Below are 20,997 nucleotides of genomic sequence, written 5' to 3' on the forward strand. Positions count from 1 at the left end.
TGTATTACTTTAAATGAAATTAAAATCAGCCTAGGTTTATCCTGTACTGTCAATAAAGACGGCACCCAAATGCTCAGTGGTGCATCCTAATTAAGTCAATGTAACCTGTTATGCTATTCAGAACAAGGTAAATTAGGTGCCATAGTTTCTGTTTGTTATAGATTCATGAACCCTCTGAAAACTTATTTCCCCTGCTAATGAGCTAATGAACTTTGGCTCATCGTAAATCTCAAATTGAATGTGCTTTATTTTGAGTTATTTCCATATTAACCAAAGACAATTTAGGACTAGTGTTTACCTTTTTTATTCTTTGGGAAAGTAGGGAATGCCTAATGATCTAGTTAGAAATTATTTCTTTACTTAACAACAGTTCAAAGAGTCACTGAGGTATCTGGCTTTAGCAACAAATTACTGTGGAACATATTTCAGAGGGGAAAAAAGAAAGGAGACAGGATAAGTGACAAGAGCTAGGAGACCAAGCACTTTATACAGGTAGCTTAGAAACAAAAGCAATTAGGCTCCTAAATGTACCATTGTCTCCTCAAGTTCCTGAATTTGCTGTTTGCTGAATGAACTGTACTGGTATGAAGAGATTTAGTTAGGTATTCAGAGGTCCCAATGCACAGAGGTATTTACAAAGAACACTACAAGGTTAGGCTGAGAAAAGTTTGGCAATACATCTATCTACACAAAGAAATGTCCATTCACATTTGTTAACCTTGCTTCAGATTCCGGATAATTGTTCTTTTTATAAATTGTGATTAGAAGAAACTAAACCAACAAAAAATCCAAGACCACATTTGGATAGCTCAATCAACTGATTGTTTAAAAATCTTCCCAAAGCAATTAATGGCAGGCTTAATTTGATTGGTAAATAAGTACTAGAAGAGACCATAATGCCTTGTAACAAGATTTCCAGACCTATGGAACCTAACTGTGAGCTTATATGGTAGGTACAAATACATAGCTGAATTTTTTTGACCATACTGGCACACATGAAACGCTATTATCATAATGGTTTGCTTCTGTCTCATTGCTTTGTGGTCTGTGGTTCCCTCACTTGTTTTCTACTTAACAGAGAGACCTAGGCTTCCCTTTAGCCTGCTGACACCTTTGTTGTGAGCCTCGGTGCTCACACGCCAAATCTACTACTGGAGCAGCTCAGTTTAGTTTTAGGGTTGATGGCAGGGTGCCTTCAAGGTAGTGATTAAAAAGCTAAGCATAAATACCATCAAATTCCCAATGCAATAAATTACTATAGATGTAACAGATGACCTCAGAAGTCAGAAGTCTCTGGAGATAAAGCAACTTGCTATAGGCTGAACTGGTTCTTTCAAAGTGGAAATAAAACTTCTCAATAAATATTCCACAGAGGTTTGGTTATAATGTGCACTGACCTCTGTGCCAATAAGGGCATGTCCTGTGTCTTGGGATCCACAAGTTTTGGAGAAGCCCTTGCTACTTTAACAGAGGCCCAGTGACTGAACTGAGTACTGTGAACACTGAGTTACCAGTTTCTTGAGGTAAATTTGGCTGGCTAGGATGCTCTTGATGTACAGTAATTCCAGACAATTGCAGACCAGATGCAAACATGGATTCGTGGTTTGCACTTTCACCCCTTTTTACACTTTCTGGGGACTTTTCTCCTGAAATATCGATATGTACACATAATCCCAGGGTCAGACAGCCACATTTACAGAGACATCATATAGAATATATTAGTGACTCAGAATCAATCATTTTGTTTGCTGCTATTCAGACTTCCAGATGCAGTCTTCCTGAACCTTAGAGAAGATATGAAAAAAATTTATACTAGATTGGAGTTTGTGCTCCCCATCTGTACATACAACCAACGTATCAGCTAACAAACTAACACGTATCTGGATTAAACCAAATGACTTGCTAGGAACTTGCATTTGAACTCAAAATCTGCCTCTGTGCTTGGTTCAAGTATTATTTCAAGTGGTCTGTCTGCATCTACTTTTAGATGTGACTAATGGACAGTAGAGACAGAGACCGTCCCAGAAGTTGACTTCTGTATAGAAGATCCATTTCATGAAATAAAACACAGTGAAAAGGTTTATAAGAGAGAAGGAAACAAAACTGCACAGAAAAGCTGTTTTCTCATTGTACTTCTATATTCAGTAAGCTAAAGCCTTTTGAAAAGTTTATGAAGATTATTTTTTATTTAATTGGGTTTTCATTCAACTTAGGTTTTTTTTAAAGTTCTGGGACAAAAAACCTGACCAAACTTATTTTATATCTCATCGCTCCTCCGGAAGCAGAGTATTTTTCTTTTTGCCTGCACTTGAAGGCCTGATCCACAATGTCCTGGAAGGGTGGGGAAAGCCTTCCACTGATTATAGTAGACTTTTATGAAACTCTTAGACAGCTAGAGCACAATTGCTGTGTTATGCAAACAAAATACGGTACTTGCATTTAAAATGTGGAACCTCTGTGCATAAACACAAGTTGCTTCTGCAAACAAGGAGAATGTATTATGAAATTCTTGGTGTATGATATATCTCCTGAAATATTTGGCAACATATTTCTTCCTGAATGGTAACATTAACCTATTTGGGAACCTTTCTGTTTACAAGTCTGTTATGTGGTGGCTTTAAATCTGTCTGTGGCTTATATATCTGTTTTGAAGTGGCTTTAAATATGTTTTTAAACCAGCTAAATCAAACTCTTTTCTGAACAGGGTTTTTTTTTGCCTCAAGAATATCTTAATTTGATTAAGCTCAACCCTATGCCTAATCAAGATAAACGCCTAATCATTTTAAACTTAAAAAAGCACTTTTAAATGGACCTCTAAGTTATCAACATGGGGGCTAATTCAAGTAAAAACAGTTAAGTTAGGCCTGCTCAGACAAGGCTTAATATCAAATTAGCTTTTGTCCCTATATAATGCTAAGTAGATATTTGTTCTAAAACTCAGTTTTATTTTTAATTCTCAATTATGTTACCTGTTGGCTCACTCTATGAGTGAAATTTAAGGAATGTGTTAACAACAAAGGTTTTCTGTTAACAAAAAGCCATTTCTGCAAGATATCCAGAAAGTTTTTTGGTTTTTTTTAAATAAGTTAAACTGTATTCAACACTTGATGAGTCTTCATGTGTGCTGGATTTTTATCACCAACAAAGTATTCTTCAAAATCACCAAAGTCAATCAGTTCTTTAAAGATTGAACCACCACCTGCTTTGATGCTATATATTTTTCCCAGGGGTTTGGATCAACCCTGAAGTTATTACTGATGTTTTACTGAGAAGAGTGCAGGCTGAGAACTGCCATATTCTGTTTATGAACCTGATTTCTGTTCATTCTCCTACAATGGTCTCTGATTTTTACTGTCATCCTGAAAAATCTCTGAAATAAGAATAAAAAAATGCTATTTCTTCTTGTGCAATTTTTATGACCATGCTGCAAACTTAGATAATCATGGATAAGAGTGCATGATTCTGCCACTATTGCTACCGCTGGAGTGGGACCTTTTCTGAAAACAAATCACTGTTATATACAGACCAGGGTTAGAAAGAGAACCTGAAAGTGATAACTTTAAATGCCTGCAGGTGCCTGACTTAGTACAAAATCACTTTTGAGAATTGTTCAGAGCTTTGTGTTTGTAAACTCTCTCCTTAGACTACCTAAGCTTATTTCTTGTCAGGTTGCTTACTTATTACCAGTTAGGGAAACCAGTATTGGAATGGAACTGCATCCTATAGATTTTGCTTGCAAAAAGAATCTGAAGAGGATCAAAGAGAAAGGATACCAGTGATCAAGCAAACATCCTTCTTCTAGCCCAGAAAATAATGAGATCTCCAACTTTGGAAAAGAAGTGGAAATATCAAAATCACTTTCAGAGGAATATAATTTTGCCTTCTGATAATCTAGATTACATTCAGAATCACCTTAACATTTTTCTGACGACTTTATAAAGCCTCACAACTTAGTCCTTAAAGTTCTGTGAGAGGCTGGAGCAGAATACATACATTTGGCAACACAGTACTTATTCACACATGCAGTGCACCAGATTCTCATTAAACAAATCTGAACAAAGTTAAAATGAGCTGCTGTGGCTTCCTCAGTTACTCAGTGGAGAGAATGGTCACAGTAGGATGCTATACTATAGAAGCAGAAAACACTCAGGTTTTAAATATGCAAGTGAGGATACAATAACTGTTTTGAAACTTCTGTTGTTTAGAAGTTCCATTTCCCCACTGGTTTTTAGGTAATTTCTCTATCTACTTCTAAATCCAAAGTGAAACCACAAAACCCAGGCATTTTTTGTTCATTTACAAATAAATACATAAAAGTAAAGGAAAATATCATCGAGAAGTAATTATGGAGGTATTTGATTTTCTGGCTTGAACCAGAAATGTCAGAAAAAATAATATTGTGCCAACTGGAGATTACTCCCTCCTCCTGTCCACCCTGGGAAGCATACAAGTGAAACAATAACATCAAGATATACAGAAGCTTTCATCTAGTTTTGGAGTGTTTTTACACTTAAAATAAAATCAAGTCAAAATTCTGAGTGAAACAAAAAGTGATACATTTAGAATGCCAAACATTTTGATTATTTTATACATTTTTCCCAGTGTGGGGGCAGATGTAATAGCAAAATTGATTAGAATTTGCAAACAATTTAAAAAACAATTTAGCAAACATGGTATTTAAAAACTTCTAGCAATTTATTTGACCATTTTCATTGTCTGTATCTAAAAATATTTTCTATGCATTGATCTCATGTATAATGTATTTTGACATCTAATTCATGATTGCTTTGAAGTGTCTGAGCAGACCAATATGAGTGAATCATTGAAAATAGAATCCACAGCCAAAATTGTGACTGACTTGGCACCAAAATACTGGGTTTTTTTATGCATTGAGTTGCCAAGGACATTTTGAGGATCTGTTCCAAATCACATCAAGATGTGACATTTTGTACTGCATGTATTGTTAAACTGTGTATTTTCATTCCTGTATATTACCAGTACAGCATGCTTGATATCATCAAGAAAAGGCTGATTTAGGCATTACTTAACATGGTATTCAGCAAAGGCTCTTGCAACAGAAATCATTCGTACATGAATTGCCAGATATTTAGCTTAACAGGGTACCATCAGCCATGCCCTCTTGAATTCAGCAGATAAATGACTGCTACTTAAACTATAATTCTGCATTTAATTCTTTCAGACTGGAAATTAGCTAGTCACATAACATATGTCTGCAATATGTGATGTGTCAGAAAGATCAGAGCCAGCTCTAAAGGGGCACGTTGGTCTCCACAGCCCATCCCAACATGGTGTGTAATGTCCTCGCTCCTGAGCCAGAAGCAACATTTATGCATCAGTATGGGGGAACTGAGCAGGCTGAGGACCATGTGGAGGGCCATCCTGCACTACTCCCCTTGTTTGGAATTAAGCCTTACATTTTTAGACAATGCTTCACGGTTGCTTGACAAAAATGAGACCTTGAAAATTGGTAGGAAAATTGACAAGACCTTAACTGAAAGACAGATTTTGACAGACAAAACTTTTTCGGTGATTTTCATTCTAAAACCCTGTTTTTGTATAGTTTGAAATATTTTGCAGTCTAATATAAAATAATTATTGGAATGGGAAGAGCTCTGGAGCAACCATCCACTACTGACTGTCTGTGGAGATGATACCTCCACTGATAAATTTCTTCTAATTGTCACAGGAGTGGCCAGAAGTGAAGTGCAAATCCAACATAACTAAGCACAAATCTTGGGTTTTACTCAGCTGCCAAAATACCACCTGCAGGCAGTCTGGACATGGAAGATTATGTGTGGGGTCCTGACTAAAATTCTGTGAATATTTAAGATGGATATCTAGGTGTAATATTCACAATAGCAACGAGTCATCCTAAAGTCAAATTTCTTTGGTTCATTATTTTTCTAGGTTTATTGTTTCTTTATTCTTTCCTTAAAAAGGCAATGTTTGTGAAGATTTAGCAACACACTAAAAGCAAAAAACAGTATTAGTAATTACATGGAAAGCACATAATCAACACATTATGAACTTAGGCTTTATTCATGTCTTGGCTTGACTAAGGATATGCTTTTAAGTCATCTTAGTTAAACCAACTCAAAGAAGCAAAATGTGCATACATAATTCACCTCTAACCCTGGTTTATATGGATATAGTTCAATTAAGTAAAGCCATAGTTTAAGCCATAATTTTACACATTTAAGTTAACAAGCACACTTGCAATACAAAAAGGAATAAAAACCCCCTTATAATTACACACCATTAATTAGTTCTCATAGCATCAAGAGAATCTCCACTTTCTCAGTAGTTAAAGAGTCAGAAATTTCCAATTTTGGAACATATTGAGAAGCTAGAATGGGGTTGTGACATGCTATTGTCTGGCCATACCTCCTACCTGCAGATCATGCTTTTAGCAGCTGAGCAAAATCCAAGGTTTGTGCTCAGTTATGTAGAACTTCACTTCTCCTGGGCACTTCTGTGAAGAATAGAAAAAAATTAACACACCCAAAAGTTAGTTTGGGTTATAGATCAAAATCCAGTTTAACTTGCTACACACATCTTTGCTTTTTCTTTTCTGAATGAGTTAGATAATGCCACGTGTGTGTTGAGGATATAGAGCCAGAGTAGCCACTGGGGTCTTAATCACCTTTCCTAAGCTACTACATTATACAAAATGTTATCCTGGGGTACTCTCATCTTATAAAAACAACACACATGCATGCACACTCTACAGATTGTCAATGTCATTGTGCTCTTCTTACAAAGATGAGCAACACCCCCCCTCCCCCCAAAATTCTGATACTCATTGTATTTCAAATATTTGTATTGTTCTAAGTACATGAACGTTAACTGAATGCTAGTATACTCAGTCTTCAGTCAAGTATTAATATAATATTCATGAAAAAAAATTATACCACAAAATTTCTTAATGGATTAGTTATATGAAGTGGAAAAATAGAAATATGTATCTGGTGGTGCAGAATTTACAGAAGCTTTTTTTGTGTGTGTGTGAATTCCTTACTGAGTAAAGATTCTTACTGAGATGTATGGATAGTTCTGGTCATCGACATGCTTTCCATATGTAGATATTGTGTATAATGTGAATGTTTATGTAGTCATGTATATTTGTAGGCAGTTGTGTGTATGTTCACAGATGTGTGTTATTCTTGGTCAGCTATATAATGGATAATTAGGCAAAAGGAATTTTCATCAATACTCTACTGCTAGTTGGAATTACTGAAAAAAGTGCTGTCTTTAGGTTTTATCTGAGAAATGTATAATATTTAATAATATTTACTCTACTATATAATGGGATATTCTGTGAGACTCTCAACTGAAGTTCAGAGCTGCTGATTAGAAGGATGGACTTAAGTTTTTGGCTCACAGATGGAGGAACATGATTTATTTTACAGAAAGTTCTCACAGAGTTTGACTAAATCATGCCCTGGATTCACTTACCATTGAACTATATGACAGTGACTATTGATTGTACGGCAAGGTTAAATTAATTACTATTTGCCACCTTGTTTGAGATACTTACATGAAATTCTCCATCACTGCTAATACAGTGCACCAGTTCAAACAGGAATAGGAATTTTTAGGCTACTTATTCAATGTAGGAACAGTGATTAAAAAAAAACAATATAAGAAAATATCTCTAATATTTGTTTAAAATTAGGTTTTCTTCATAGATGTTCTTCCAAGAGAAATTTTTTTTTCTAGCATTTGCAGAAACCAAGAAGTAAGAGGGTATAAACACAGTTGAAGGGTTTTTTTAATTTTAGCTAATATTTACAGAACATTTTCAGAGATACTCAGCTCTACAAGAAAGTTTTGGATCCTAAAAACAGTTGTAGATGTGTTTGGATTCCTATTTTATCTGCATTATCCCTCCTACCACAGACAAACTGGTGTGTGGACAGTGCTGCCTTCCTAAAGCATCAGAGTTCACGTAATAAAAAGGGAAAAGGAAATTAAGAGCAGGTGTAAGAGAGACATTCAAGCTTTTACCAAGACTACGTAAAGGATCTTTAATCTATGCTTCTAAGGAGGATCCCTTTCACAGCTACAGAAGGCATAATAAGTAATTGACAGTGCTTTTGTAAGGATTGCTTATCTTTTGCACCAGCCACTTAATTCCTTTAAATACTGGAAACTGGCTTCCTCTTCTCAGCCTGAGAAGAGGTAAAATCTGACTATTAACCTATTGTCTTCCCTGATGATCAAAAAAGTTATCGGTTTTATAAGTGATGGTAGCAGCTTTGTCTCATTTTAGCACCTACAGTATGTGTACCCAAGGGCAAGGCATGGCAGACATCGGTACAGCTAATATTTTACAACATTGTTTTGTAGAATATAGCTCTTCCATCCATTAACACACAAACCAAATTTCTTCAGTCTTTTCTTGTGAGTGTCCATCTATCTGTATGTGGCTTAGAGCTGAACAAGTTACCACAGGGTAAGAAGTTATTACAAGCCAGCTGACCTGTAGCTATTTAAGTCTATGTTCATTGCCTATTACAAATATGAAGTGAGACAAATGGGGATAGCCTGTTTTCACTGTGAAACATGCTTGCCTGTCTGGCACTTGATCTACACAGAGAAGTGGGATATACACCCACATACCTCATTTTTTTATATCCTTTTATATATAGATACATATACATACGCATGTACACATACCTGAAGTAAATATACAGCAGGCACACTGTTATAAAGTTTTCTTTCACTGCTTGCTCTAGGTAAGATTGTTCCAGCTCTAGTATGTTGCTTATTGCCTATGTAAGCATTGACTGTACAAACTGAGAATATTAATATCTTTTAAAACACACACACACACACACACACGCACACAGATTATGATCTCAATTACACTAGTGAAGGATAATGAATTAGTTACTCTGCATGTGCTTCAGTTTAACTGGAATCAAAATTATACTTACAGTGCCATAATCAATTTTTATTAAACCAGTGTATGCAAATGAACATAATGAGTGTTGATAAATCTGCAGGTAGGATTGGAGTTTAGGCAACAAATTCTATAGGCCATTTGAAGTATTATGTCAGTCTACAGTGAGAGGATCCTGCAGGAAGACACTTCTCTACAGGTAATTTCAAAATACCTCCTATTTTCTCATGCTTATATATTTACAGATGTGCCCACTTCTCAAGCACAATACTATAGAAAAGGGCTAGTGTGTGAGAATACTGAAGTTCTTTCTATCTGTATTACCACAGAGCACAGCTGGACCTTACTGATACAAAACTGCAAAGTAACTAAGCTGAAAGTAAGTAAAATTTTCTTACTTTGTCTGTTGCTTTCAGAAGACATCTGTTTTCCTGTGTGCATTTAATAATGCACAGTTGGCTAATATACAGATATTATTAGTCTAAATAATCGCCTTGTTTGAAAATAAATCTAAAGAATCCAAGTCAAATGCCTGGAGGACTGAAAGCCTGAGTTTTGCAAGCTGAAATGACACAGAAAGCAAGATATTAGAGTAGTAGTGGTAGGTATTTTCATGTCACCAAACTGTCTTAAAGAAAAGACTGTACAGTGCAGCCCCTTGAGGCGTAAGGAGCTGGCTGAGTCCAGAGTCACGTGGGAGAGACTGAGTATGGAAGTGGTTGCATTGTTTGGTACAGTTCTGTTTACTTAACAGTGAATGTCTAAATCATCTTATTTTCTAGTAGTGAGAAGAGATTGCTTCAAGGCTGGTTTAACTCCAACTTTGCTCAGGACCCCTCTCCCTTGCTTTTTGTCAGGGTTGCACTGTGACCTGCATTCCTCTAAAGATCAGGTTTTGCTTTTTTTCTTCAAGTTTCTGTAGAATATTTACTGGGGTCTTTTTTGGTTGTTGATTTTTGGCTTTTGGTTTTGGGGTTTTTGGTTTGTTTGTTTGGGTTTTTTTTTAACCATGTACAAAGACTTAAAAACTGTCTAAACTCTCCCTTTGTTACCTGGGAAACCTCTTAGTCAACACAACTCAGCCATGCTCAGGCTCAGCTTTCAACCAGTTAGCATTTTCCTACTATCACTGAACAAGAGCATCCACACATGTGTCCTGCATGAAGGTAGCTATCACTCCTAGATTTCCTGAAGTGGTGGGACTCTCCAGTCCTCAGCATGAACTGAGACTTTTCCATTAAGTTGCAACATGGGAAACTTCTGTTACTTGTAAGGAAAAAAAATTCACTATGAGGATGGTCAAACACTGGAACAGGGTTCCAGAGAGGCTGTGAAATGTCTGCCCTTTGGGATACTCAAAACCTGACTGGGCAAGACCCTGAAAAATCTGCTCTTCAGCTCTCCTGCTCTGAGCAGGAGACTGGGCTAGAGACTTCCAAAGCTCCCTTCCAGTCTACACACTGCCATCATTCTGGGGTTATGAATGACAGCTGGGCAAACCAGAAAATCACACCTCAAACAACATCAGCAACCACTAGTATAAATGTGCTCCAGGGTAAAAATGGAAGTGACAGGTTTTTTTGTGTTGGCTCAGACTCTTCCTGCATAAGGAGTGTTTCTGTGGTGCTGAGGCAAAGTAATCCAGAGGGGCCATACCCCACTGTGAAGGGGTTGCTGTGCTGGCAATCTGCACAGTTCTCCATTCTCTGACTCCTATATGGGAAACAGCTATGAATGGATTTTTCTACTAGGCTGGTCCCCCTTGCTTTTGTTGTGGCCTCCCAATGCTACTGACAGTCAAAACAGTTTAGGAGAATCTTTGTGATACATTCACTTCATTCAGGGGCCAGGGAAGCATATACATGGTTTATGATCCTATAATCTTTTAATTCCTGCTCCTTATATCCCTCTGTCTGCTGTGTGTGCTGATGGGTGACAGCCAAGGGTTAGGCAATTACTGTATTTAGCAGTAAGGAACAGGTTCTTTTATGGTAATAATAGTGCCTTTCATCGAGGCCAGGGGAAAGGTAGAGGAGACCAGTGCTGTGCCAGTGTAATTCAAAACCTCCATCCCAGCTCAGTAAGTGTCCCTCAAGAAGATCACTATAATATTCAGTAGTCTCTGATCCAGTGACACATTCAACAGGACAGTGATGTTTTACTGGCAGTGGGCAGGGAAAAAGTTAGCATGGGGTTTTTTTAGACATCAAAACCTACAAGTTTTGTTGAATATGGGGAAGCAATGGCATATCCCCATTGCCTATTGCTACATCTGTCTGAAATGGAAGTCCTACTGAATGTAGAGCAGAGCTGAGGTTTATACAGTTCACGTGTTGTGGAAATATTCACTTGCTACATGTAAAATGAAGACATTTGTTCCTTTTTCAAATCTTATGTCTTATGGGTGATTGAGAATACCTATTATCAAAACACAGAAAAGCAGTTTCACCTGATTCTTATAAATATCTGCAGCTAACCAGCAAAGAATGAATCTTGTGCATCAGGAACAGGAAATTTGATGAATAAAATGATAAGAAATGGTCATATAAATCCAAATTATGGTTAGTTAGAATTTGGAACATTCCTCAAGCAGAGAAAAAGGCTAAATTCATTGAATGTATTTGCTTTGCATGATTTACTCTGCTGTATCATTTGATATGTGTTTTGGAATAGGTCTACATACAATTTTTGAAGAAGAAGGCAAAAATGCATCATTACTTTGAGACGATGTAGCTGTGTCCTATCCACCAGATGCATATTACTCATAAGATACAGGAGAGTTCTTTCAATATGGTTGTGGTTGTGATGTTGCCTAAAGCCTGCTTTGTTTTCTATATGTCAAATAAAGTTTTATATGGTAGATATTCCAAATGTAGATTTTTTTTAAATAATTACTATGTCTGTCTAGTGGTTTTTAACTAATTGATTACATGATCTACAGCCTAATAAACCGATGTTTCATTTAGGTAATTTTTAATTGCGTATTTCTTAGTTTCCACTTTTTTTTTTTTTTTTTTTTTAAATATCAGAAGCATCTCCTGTTTGGGGTAGATCCTTCTTAACTGGGAGCTTGTATTAGACTCCTACCTAAATAAATACATGTATGACTTTGCACATTATGTTTCTATATTTTCAAATGAAATTAGTATTCCTGTGAAGCTTAAGAATTCTTTAATGCTGTTGTTCTTTATTAAAGAAGCCTTATCTGTGCAACAAATATAGAGAGGAGACAGACCAGAAAAATGCTTTTTAGCATTTTGCACATCAGCAGTTACCCAGCATCAATTTGATTCTTTCCTCCACATGTTGAAACACAGCTCAGAGCATTAAACCCATTCTCCAGTGATTGGGACAAAAGTAGGTTAGTAGAGTGGGTTGCTAGGAGACCAGTGTCAGCGTCATCTATGACCTTGCAGAGCATAAAGGAACTGTATAGATTTATTGAGCTCTGTGGCACATTGTCCAAGTCCTCTGCTTGGCTGTCTTGCTCCATTTCCATCCGCTATAGTGCTCTTGTGCTCCCTCATACATGCACACATGCCCTCCTCCTTGAGAGCAGCCATGTACAAGGAGATGCACCTCTGCTTCTTGAGACTTCCTAAAGCATCACTGTTATTAGTCTGTTGCATTAAGCTACAGCACAGTCTCTTAGCTAACTAGACACAGAGAAAGCAGCATCAGCAAAACCCCATTCTTTTAAAAGCCTGCTTCTTCATACCGTTGCTGTAAGAAATACAGGAATCAGTTCTACTGGGAGCAACATTATGAAAAATGTATAAACATCACAAAGTAATTTGCTGTCACATTCAAAATGTTTTTTCAAAGTTGCATCCACAGTTTTCACAGCTGAGGTGGCTTAAGGTTAAGCAGTCACGTACTGTAGGGAGCTGTGGCACTCCTGTCATCTTCCTGACTGCTGTTTTGGAAACAGCTGAAGGTAGCGGGTAGGAAGGAAAACAAATGAAAATATGATACTCACACAAAGAAATAAATTTTTAAAAATAAATTCCTTTGGATGTGCAAAACCTTCCTGTTAAATGAATTTCTCTTCCTGTCAGGTAGATTTAGGTGCTTACTATTTGAATGGTAATGTTTGCATTACAGAAATAAAAAAGGCATGCAGTGGGGGCCAGATAATGAAATCCTAGTCAGTTTATGTTAGCAGTTTACTTGAGAGAAAAGGATCACATGTAAAAATTTCAATTAAAAAGTACTGTGTTGGGTATATAGACTGATGTATGATCCTTTCCATAGCTCCTAATGTGTATATGTTATTTTGTCAGACAGAAATACATGTAATAGCAAAGATTATTTTTAGGAAGCAAAGGACCACTTTTCCTATGCACCTAAGTTATCAACTTTGCTTTCCTCTCCCCTGGCAGGTCCCTAATGAATGCTAGAGGGTGAGCAGGCTACTCTGTGAATGCCTAAAAAATCTAGTTTTATCACAGCAGTTGAGAAAGTGCATTCCAGCTTGAAAGGCCTTCTTGGAGGCAATTCCTTGTCACTTTCTTCTTGCATTTAAACCCAGGGACAGCTTTCTAGAGCATCTCAACTGTCTGCGGCTGTCTTAGAGATGCTCAGGCACCATGGTGATTACTGGAGCATTAAAATCCTAGATTATGTGTGGCTCTGTGCTGCCAGTTGATAAGGCTCCTTAATCAGTCCCAGGAAGAAGTAAGAGATTCAGTTTGTTCATTTTTTATTACCCCCTCTCACATTATGAGACATGGCTGAGAGATTTTCAAACCCAGAATTATTATAAAAATGGCAGAAATGGTAATGGATTAGGCAGTTCTACTCCTTCTGTGGGAAACTATTGAATCTTTATAGGTGATGGGACATAGAAGTAAGACACAGAAAGAACTCTGTTGCCCAACATGGCCAATCAGCAGAATTTGGTACCAGTGATTCACCTAACTCCTTAGGTAACTTAAAGAGTTTCTGTGACCATTTCAGCCACAAAATCTGGCTGGCTGCTCACATGTTTGCTATTGGGCATATCTGCAGGCATGTCCACCATCCTCAGGGGCTGAAGATTTGTCAGCACTTCATCCCATATTTGATTCAGAAGCCATGTCTCTTGCTATGCCAAAATCCCCTTGAAGGACAAACCCGTGGGTGTGTTCAGACACAGGCCACCAACATCAAGCAGCACTAAACTTGGCACACAACAGAACTATCATAGACTTATTCATGACCACTAATTGAGCCAGCTTTTCTGTTCAATACCCTAGTGGCCATAAAATAAAAGAAAAGGATTGAAATACATTCTGTACTAGTAAAAATTCAAGGTATGTTGCAAATCATTACTTGGAACAAATCATTGAATTGAACAAATAGTTGAATAGAACAATTTGGGTGGAAGCATCGTCCTCCTTTCCATTGAAGCTGAGCCACTTTGCAATGACAATGAGGACTGCAGAACAAGGAAGAAAAAAAAAATAAAAAAATTGAATTGAGGTCTAGTGAATATAACATTCTGGCAAGGTGCTTACCTGTGGCAGCTGATGATCATGCTCTCAAGTCTCTCATATGGTTAAACAAAGACTGTCCTAATGTCTTCATACATTTTATGGTATATAAGCCACTGGGCTAATATGGATCTACAGATGTTTAAGGACATAGTAATTCAATTTCTTTTCTGGTATTTTTGATAATCTATATTGGACTGTGTCCACAGGTGGCAGAATAACAGCATAGTTCTCCTCACCTGGTTTATAAACTGGTAATAACTTACAGAGCCATTCAAAGACTCTCAGCAGTACAGACAAAATTATGTTGCATGAGGCTCCAGGTGGGAGAAAGAAGAGACACAGAAGGGAAAGGGGTAGCCTTAGGACAGAGACCTGAGTGAAAGCCCTCTCATATCCCAGCCTGCAACCAGGTTGGTTTTCCAGGGCACTGACACAAACCAAGGAGGGGTGGCCACCCTTACAGCTTTGTGTCCTACACAGCTGACTGCTTCCTCTGTGCCTTAAGTTGTGGGATTTGATTAGGAGTGTAAACATAAAGGGATCTTCTAAACTCACCTGAAAATAAGTTTGTATTATTTTCAACAAAAGAACAGAGATGACTATGTCTCTATAATCTGATTAGACAGGGAAGGAAAAGATAACATATATTTAAAATAAAAAAAAAAAGACTTAAACAAGTACAAGTCTACAGAACTGCCAATACTTTTACTTTCCCACAGTTTTGATTTCCCTATCTACCTTACAAGAAACATTTTGAACTTTGAAGCAAATACCATCTCAGAACAAGAATTTCATCACTGCAATATTGTTGTCTCTATGCAAAACAAGAGATTATGTTGTCCTCGGGGTTAGACAGCATGTAGTCTGAGGATGTGTATAAACAGAAATGTCTGAAAGGCAAATTTGTGTTACTGCTGATTGTCTTCAGAGCAATAAGGCCATGTACGCTCTTGATTATCTTTTAAAGTAACAATTAAAAATAATAATCAGCAATTTCCCTTTTGCCTCATTCAGACTAAAATTAATCTGATGCTATGTCTACATTAGCAAATTAAGACAGTGCCCAGGAATACCATCATCTATGCTAAACTCCCAGAAGAATCTGTACCCTGCTTTGGTTTGTGCCCACAAGTACTCCCTGCTGCAGCTGGACATTACTTGGGATTTAGAGCACTGCAAGGCACATTATCATTAAGGAATATGCATACAACTACACTGTTTTAGAGGCTACAGGGTCATAGGAATGGGGTGTCCCATGCTAGCTGTGTATCAAGGATGTCATGGGAAACAAATAAGAGGAATTAGAGATTTGTGTGCTGTTGTGAGCTATGATCTTGCTGGGACTGTGGAGGTGTGGTGGGGTGGCTCACATTATTGGAGTGCTGCAGTGGTGGGACACAAACTTTTTAGAAAGGACAATGTGATGAGGAGGTAGAGTTGCCCTTTATGTGAGAGAACAGCTAAAGTGCATGGAGCTCTGCCAGGGGATGGATGATAAGCCAACTGAGAGCTTATTGGTAAGGATTAAAAAGTAGACCAGCATGGGTAATATGGTAGTGGGTACCTGCTATAGGCCACCTGACCAGGAAGAAGAAGTGGATGAGGCCTTCTACAAACAGCTTACGTAGTCTCACATTCACAGGACCTGATCCTCATAGAGGACTTCAACATCCTTGATACCTGCTATAAGAACAACACAACAGGGCATAAGCAATCCAGGAGTTTCCTGATAACAGCTTCCTGATCTGAGTGATAAAGGACCCAACAAAGAGAGGTGTTCTGCTGGACCTTTGTCGTGGTTTAACCCCAGCCAGCAACTAAGCACCACGCAGCCGCTCACTCACTCCCCCCCATCCAGTGGGATGGGGGAGAAAATCAGGAAAAGAAGTAAAACTCCTGGGTTGAGATAAGAACGATTTAATAGAACAGAAAAGAAGAGACTAATAATGATAATGATAACACTAGTAAAATGACAACAGTAGTAATAAAAGGATTGAAATGTACAAATGATGCGCAGGGCAATTGCTCACCACCCGCCGACCGACACCCAGCCAGTCCCCGAGCGGCGAAAAAAAACCCCGCCCCCCCCTTCCCAGTTCCTAAACTAGATGGGACGTCACATGGTATGGAATACACTGTTGGCCAGTTTGGGTCAGGTGCCCTGGCTGGGCATGAGAAGCTGAAAAATCCTTGACTATAGTCTAAACACTACTGAGCAACAACTGAAAACATCAGTGTTATCAACATTCTTCACATACTGAACTCAAAACGTAGCACTGTACCAGCTACTAGGAAGACAGTTAACTACATCCCAGCTGAAACCAGGACAACCTTGTACTCACAAACAAGGAAGGGCTTGTTGTAGATGTAAAGGTGAAAGGCAGCCTTGCCTGAAGTGACAGTAAGATAGTGGAGTTCAGGTTAATGAAATGAGGAAACAGGGCAAAACATGAGATCACAACCTTGGGATTCAATAGAGAAGATTTTGCTCTCTTCATGGATCTACTTGAAAAAGTCCCATGGGATAAGGGTCCAGAGGGAAGGGACGTCCAAGAAAGCTGGTTGACATTTAATGATGACCTCCTCCAGGCTCAAGAGCAGTCCATCCCAATTAGCAGGTTGTCAGGAAAAAATACCAGGAGGCCTACATGCATGAACAAAGAGATCCTGACAAAACTGAAACTTAAAAGAGAGTATACAGAAGGTGGAAGCAAGTACAGGAAATCTGAGAGGAATACAGAGATGCTGTCTGAGCATACAGAGATATGGTTAGGACAGGCAAAGCCCATCCCTAGTGTGGAATATTAACGGCAACAAGAAGTCCATCTATAACTATACATGTAACAAAAAGAAGACTAGTGAAAATGTGGGCCCACTGCTGAATGGGGCAGGGGCCCTGCTGATTCTAGACATGAGTATGTCTAGCGAGAACACTACTACTAGCAAGACCAGACTTCAGGAATCCAGGGTCCTGGAAGTTGGCTTGGTAATCTTTCAATGGTACATCAAGAAGGAGAGTTTCCTGAAGACTGGAGAAAAGCAGATGTCACTTCTGTCTTCAAAAAGGGCAAGAAGGAGGACCAGGGAACTACAGGCTGGTCAGCCTCACGTCGATCCCTGAGAAGGTAATGGAACAACTAGTCCTGGAAACCATTTCCAGACTCTTGATGGACATGAAGATGATCAGGTATACTCAGCATGGAAGCACAAAGGGGAAATCATACTTCACCAACCTGATAACCTCCTACGATGACTGGCTTGGTGGATGAGGGGAGAGCAGTTGATATTGCCTGCCTTGACTTCAGCAAGGCTTTTGACATTATGTCCCAGAAAATCTTCATAGAGTAGCTGATGTAATATGGGTTGGATGAACAGACAATGAGGTTGATTGAAAACCAGATAAATCATCAGACCTAAGGGGTGGTGATCGGTGGTACAGTGTCTAGTTGGAGGCCAGTAACTAACATTGTAACCTAGGGGTCAATACTGGGTCCAGTCCTGCCCAACATCTTCATTAATGATCTGGATAATGTGTGAGTGTACCCTCAGCAAGTTTGCTGCTAACACAAAACTCAGAGGAGCACCTGATGGACCAGAAGATTGTGCTGCCATCCAGACATACCTCAACGGGCTGGAGAAATGGTCTGAAAGGAACCTCATGAAGTTCAAAAAAGTGAAGTGCAAAGTTCTGCACCTGGGAAAGAGTATCCCTATGCACCAATATATGCTGGGGGCCAACTAGCTGGACAGCAACTTTGCAGAAAAGGACCTAGAGGCTCTGGTGGACGTTAAGTCTAACATCAAAGAGTAATGTGCCCTTATGGAAAGGAAGGCCAACAGTATCCTGGGCTGCATTAGGAGCAGTGTTGCCAGCAGGTGGAGGGAGGTGATCCTTCCCCTCTACTCAGCACTGGTGAGGCCACACCTGGAGTGCTGTGTCTGGTTCTGGGCTCCTCCATACACAAGAGATATGGACATACTAAACAGAGTGCAGTGAAGGACCACGAAAACAATTAAGGGATTTGAGCATCTTTCCTAGGAGTAAAGGCTGTGAGAGTTAGGACTGTTCAGCCTGGAGCAGAGAAGGCTCAGGTGGGATCTTATTAATGTGTGCAAATACCCGAAGGGAGGGTGCAAAGAGGACAGAGCCAGGCTCTTTTCAGTGGTGCCCAGTGACAGGACCAGATGCAATGTGTACAAACTGAAACAGAGGAGTTTCCCTCTGAACACTAGGAAACATTTTTTCACAGTGAAGGTGACCGAGCGCTGGCATAGGTTGCCCAGTGTTGTTGTGGAGTCTCCATCCCTGGAATATTCAAAAGCCATCTGGACATGGTCTTTCACAACTGGTTCCAGGTGACCCTGCTTGAGCATGCAGGTCAGCAAAATGACCTCCAGAGATCCCTTCCAACCTCGACCATTCTGTGATGCTGTTCCCAGACCCATTTAATTTATTACGTATATGTATGGCTGATATAACAGAAACTCAGATGGGGGACTCTGAGTCTCACCAGCTGATTGAAGCTTGGCATAGTCTCAATCTGATGTAATGACTTTGGGACTCTGTTTCAAAGTCCTCAGTTTTAGTATCCATCTGTGGATATTGCAGGTGGCAAGATTAGGATATGCATGAAAACCTTGTTATCTGCTGTTATTGTTACTAAAACTAGCTGTCTCAGTGATGCAGTGGGGTAACGTTATCATGGATGATCTAACACTTACTGAACACTCATTGATTTTAGTGCACACAGGGAGCACACTGGCCTGAAACCTCTGACCCTTATTGAGGCAAAAGATGCTCTTTTGTGCAAAAAACACAGGAAAAGAGAAATCTTAAATTTTTATTGGTAGAGGTAAGCTCATCTAAGCAGTAGAGTTAGGCTGGATATACAGGTGACTCCCAGGCAAACCCAGCAACGTCAGTCTCTAAAAACCCTCTTCCCTCCAACAGTTTGCTCAGCCATCATAGTGACACCACAGAGCTGTCACCAGGCACATCACACAGCCCCAACCTGGGAACCTTGCTTGAACCATTCATCAGCTGCATATAGCTCAAAATTCAGTTGCTGGCCACCCCTGTAGAACATGAAGAGTTTTGAAAAAGTGCAGCCAGAAAGTGGCTGAGCAGCTGTATGTCAAAGGGGACTATAGAATATGTAAGTTTTCATTTGGAAAGTTTTTCCTTTGGCTGTTTATTGTGGCAGAACCTACTTGGAAGCAGCAAAAAAAAATTTTTTTTTTTTATTTTATGTTGTATTAGTTCAAAATGATTCATTGGAATTTTGCTCAGAAGATTTTAACCAAAGTACGTGTACTGATCTCCATTTTTTTTGCCTGAATCAAATCTTAATTTCAACAAGGAAATAAACTGGAAAAAGAAGGTAAAGCTTTAGTGAAATGTACACCATGAAAAATGTTCTTAAGTAGAACATCTGTGGTAAAAGGATAATATTCAATGTCTGAGTGACAGGGAGTGTTACAGCAAGTATCACTGCACTGCACTGCACTAGAGAGTGTGGGGCAGACACTTCTCCCTTTAACAGGCATTAGATCAGTGAGCTCTCCCAGCACAGGACAGGTCTGTAGATGTCTTTGGAGCTGCCTTCACATGATGCAGTCCCCAAGCACAGCCCAATGACACAGACCAGTCAGTTCCAGCTTCTTAGCCCTCAGGGTGCATGAAAATCTCTACTGTGCATACACACCCTGGGGAATGTCAGTCACTCAAATTCTTCTGAAAGTATTACCTTCTGTCTGCCATTTACCATGCAAAGCTTTATTTTTGGGAAAAATTCAGCCTGTAATGGAAAAATATGTGATTGTAAATAAGAGATGGGAAGAATCTACTCAGATCTTTAGGCTAGGCTTGGAGCTATGTCGATAGACAACCGTCTAAGGATCTAGTCCTTTGAATTCATTTGCTTTCAGAAGCATCTTGCAGTGGGCGATTGCAGTGTAGATAGATATTAAATGACAGTACTAACTTGGCATCTAGCTGCATATTTACTTCGATTACACATGCTTCTTTTGAATATGGCTCAGATCAAAATTAGATGCAAGGAAGAGATATAGAAAGTTATTTTTATGGCTGGCTGGCACTATATACTTTCAAAACATTGTAGGCAAGTTTTCCAGCTTGATTTTTAGATGAATGATGTTCCGATGGATGCAGCTATCTTAATTTCAGCTTCTCACCAGATCATTTCTGTGAATTCACAAAAGTGACTCTTGCTACTAGAAAAGAATATTTACAACAGAAATTTGTTTTTTTAACACAAAATTCTAAGAATTAAATGTCCCATAGAAGGATTGTTAGTAATCACCCTGTGAAAATCCTGCAGCCTAATGGTCTGATTTCACTGTATGTTTTAACTGATTCATCAGTGCATTCTCTCTGACTTTTTTTCTTTTTTTCACCTATCTTATTCTCTCTTTTCCACCATCTCTTTTAACTTGAGACCCATGCATGCCTGGATACAGCACATTGACAGAAGACTATTGCTCTCCCTTTTTTTGCTGGTTTATTTTTCTGCCAATTTAATGAACTGAATCTGTTCGCAGTGGAGTCAAACGGATATCAGGACCACTGAGCAT

This window comes from Haliaeetus albicilla, chromosome Z (assembly GCF_947461875.1).
Source record: "Haliaeetus albicilla chromosome Z, bHalAlb1.1, whole genome shotgun sequence".
Lineage (NCBI taxonomy): Eukaryota > Metazoa > Chordata > Aves > Accipitriformes > Accipitridae > Haliaeetus > Haliaeetus albicilla.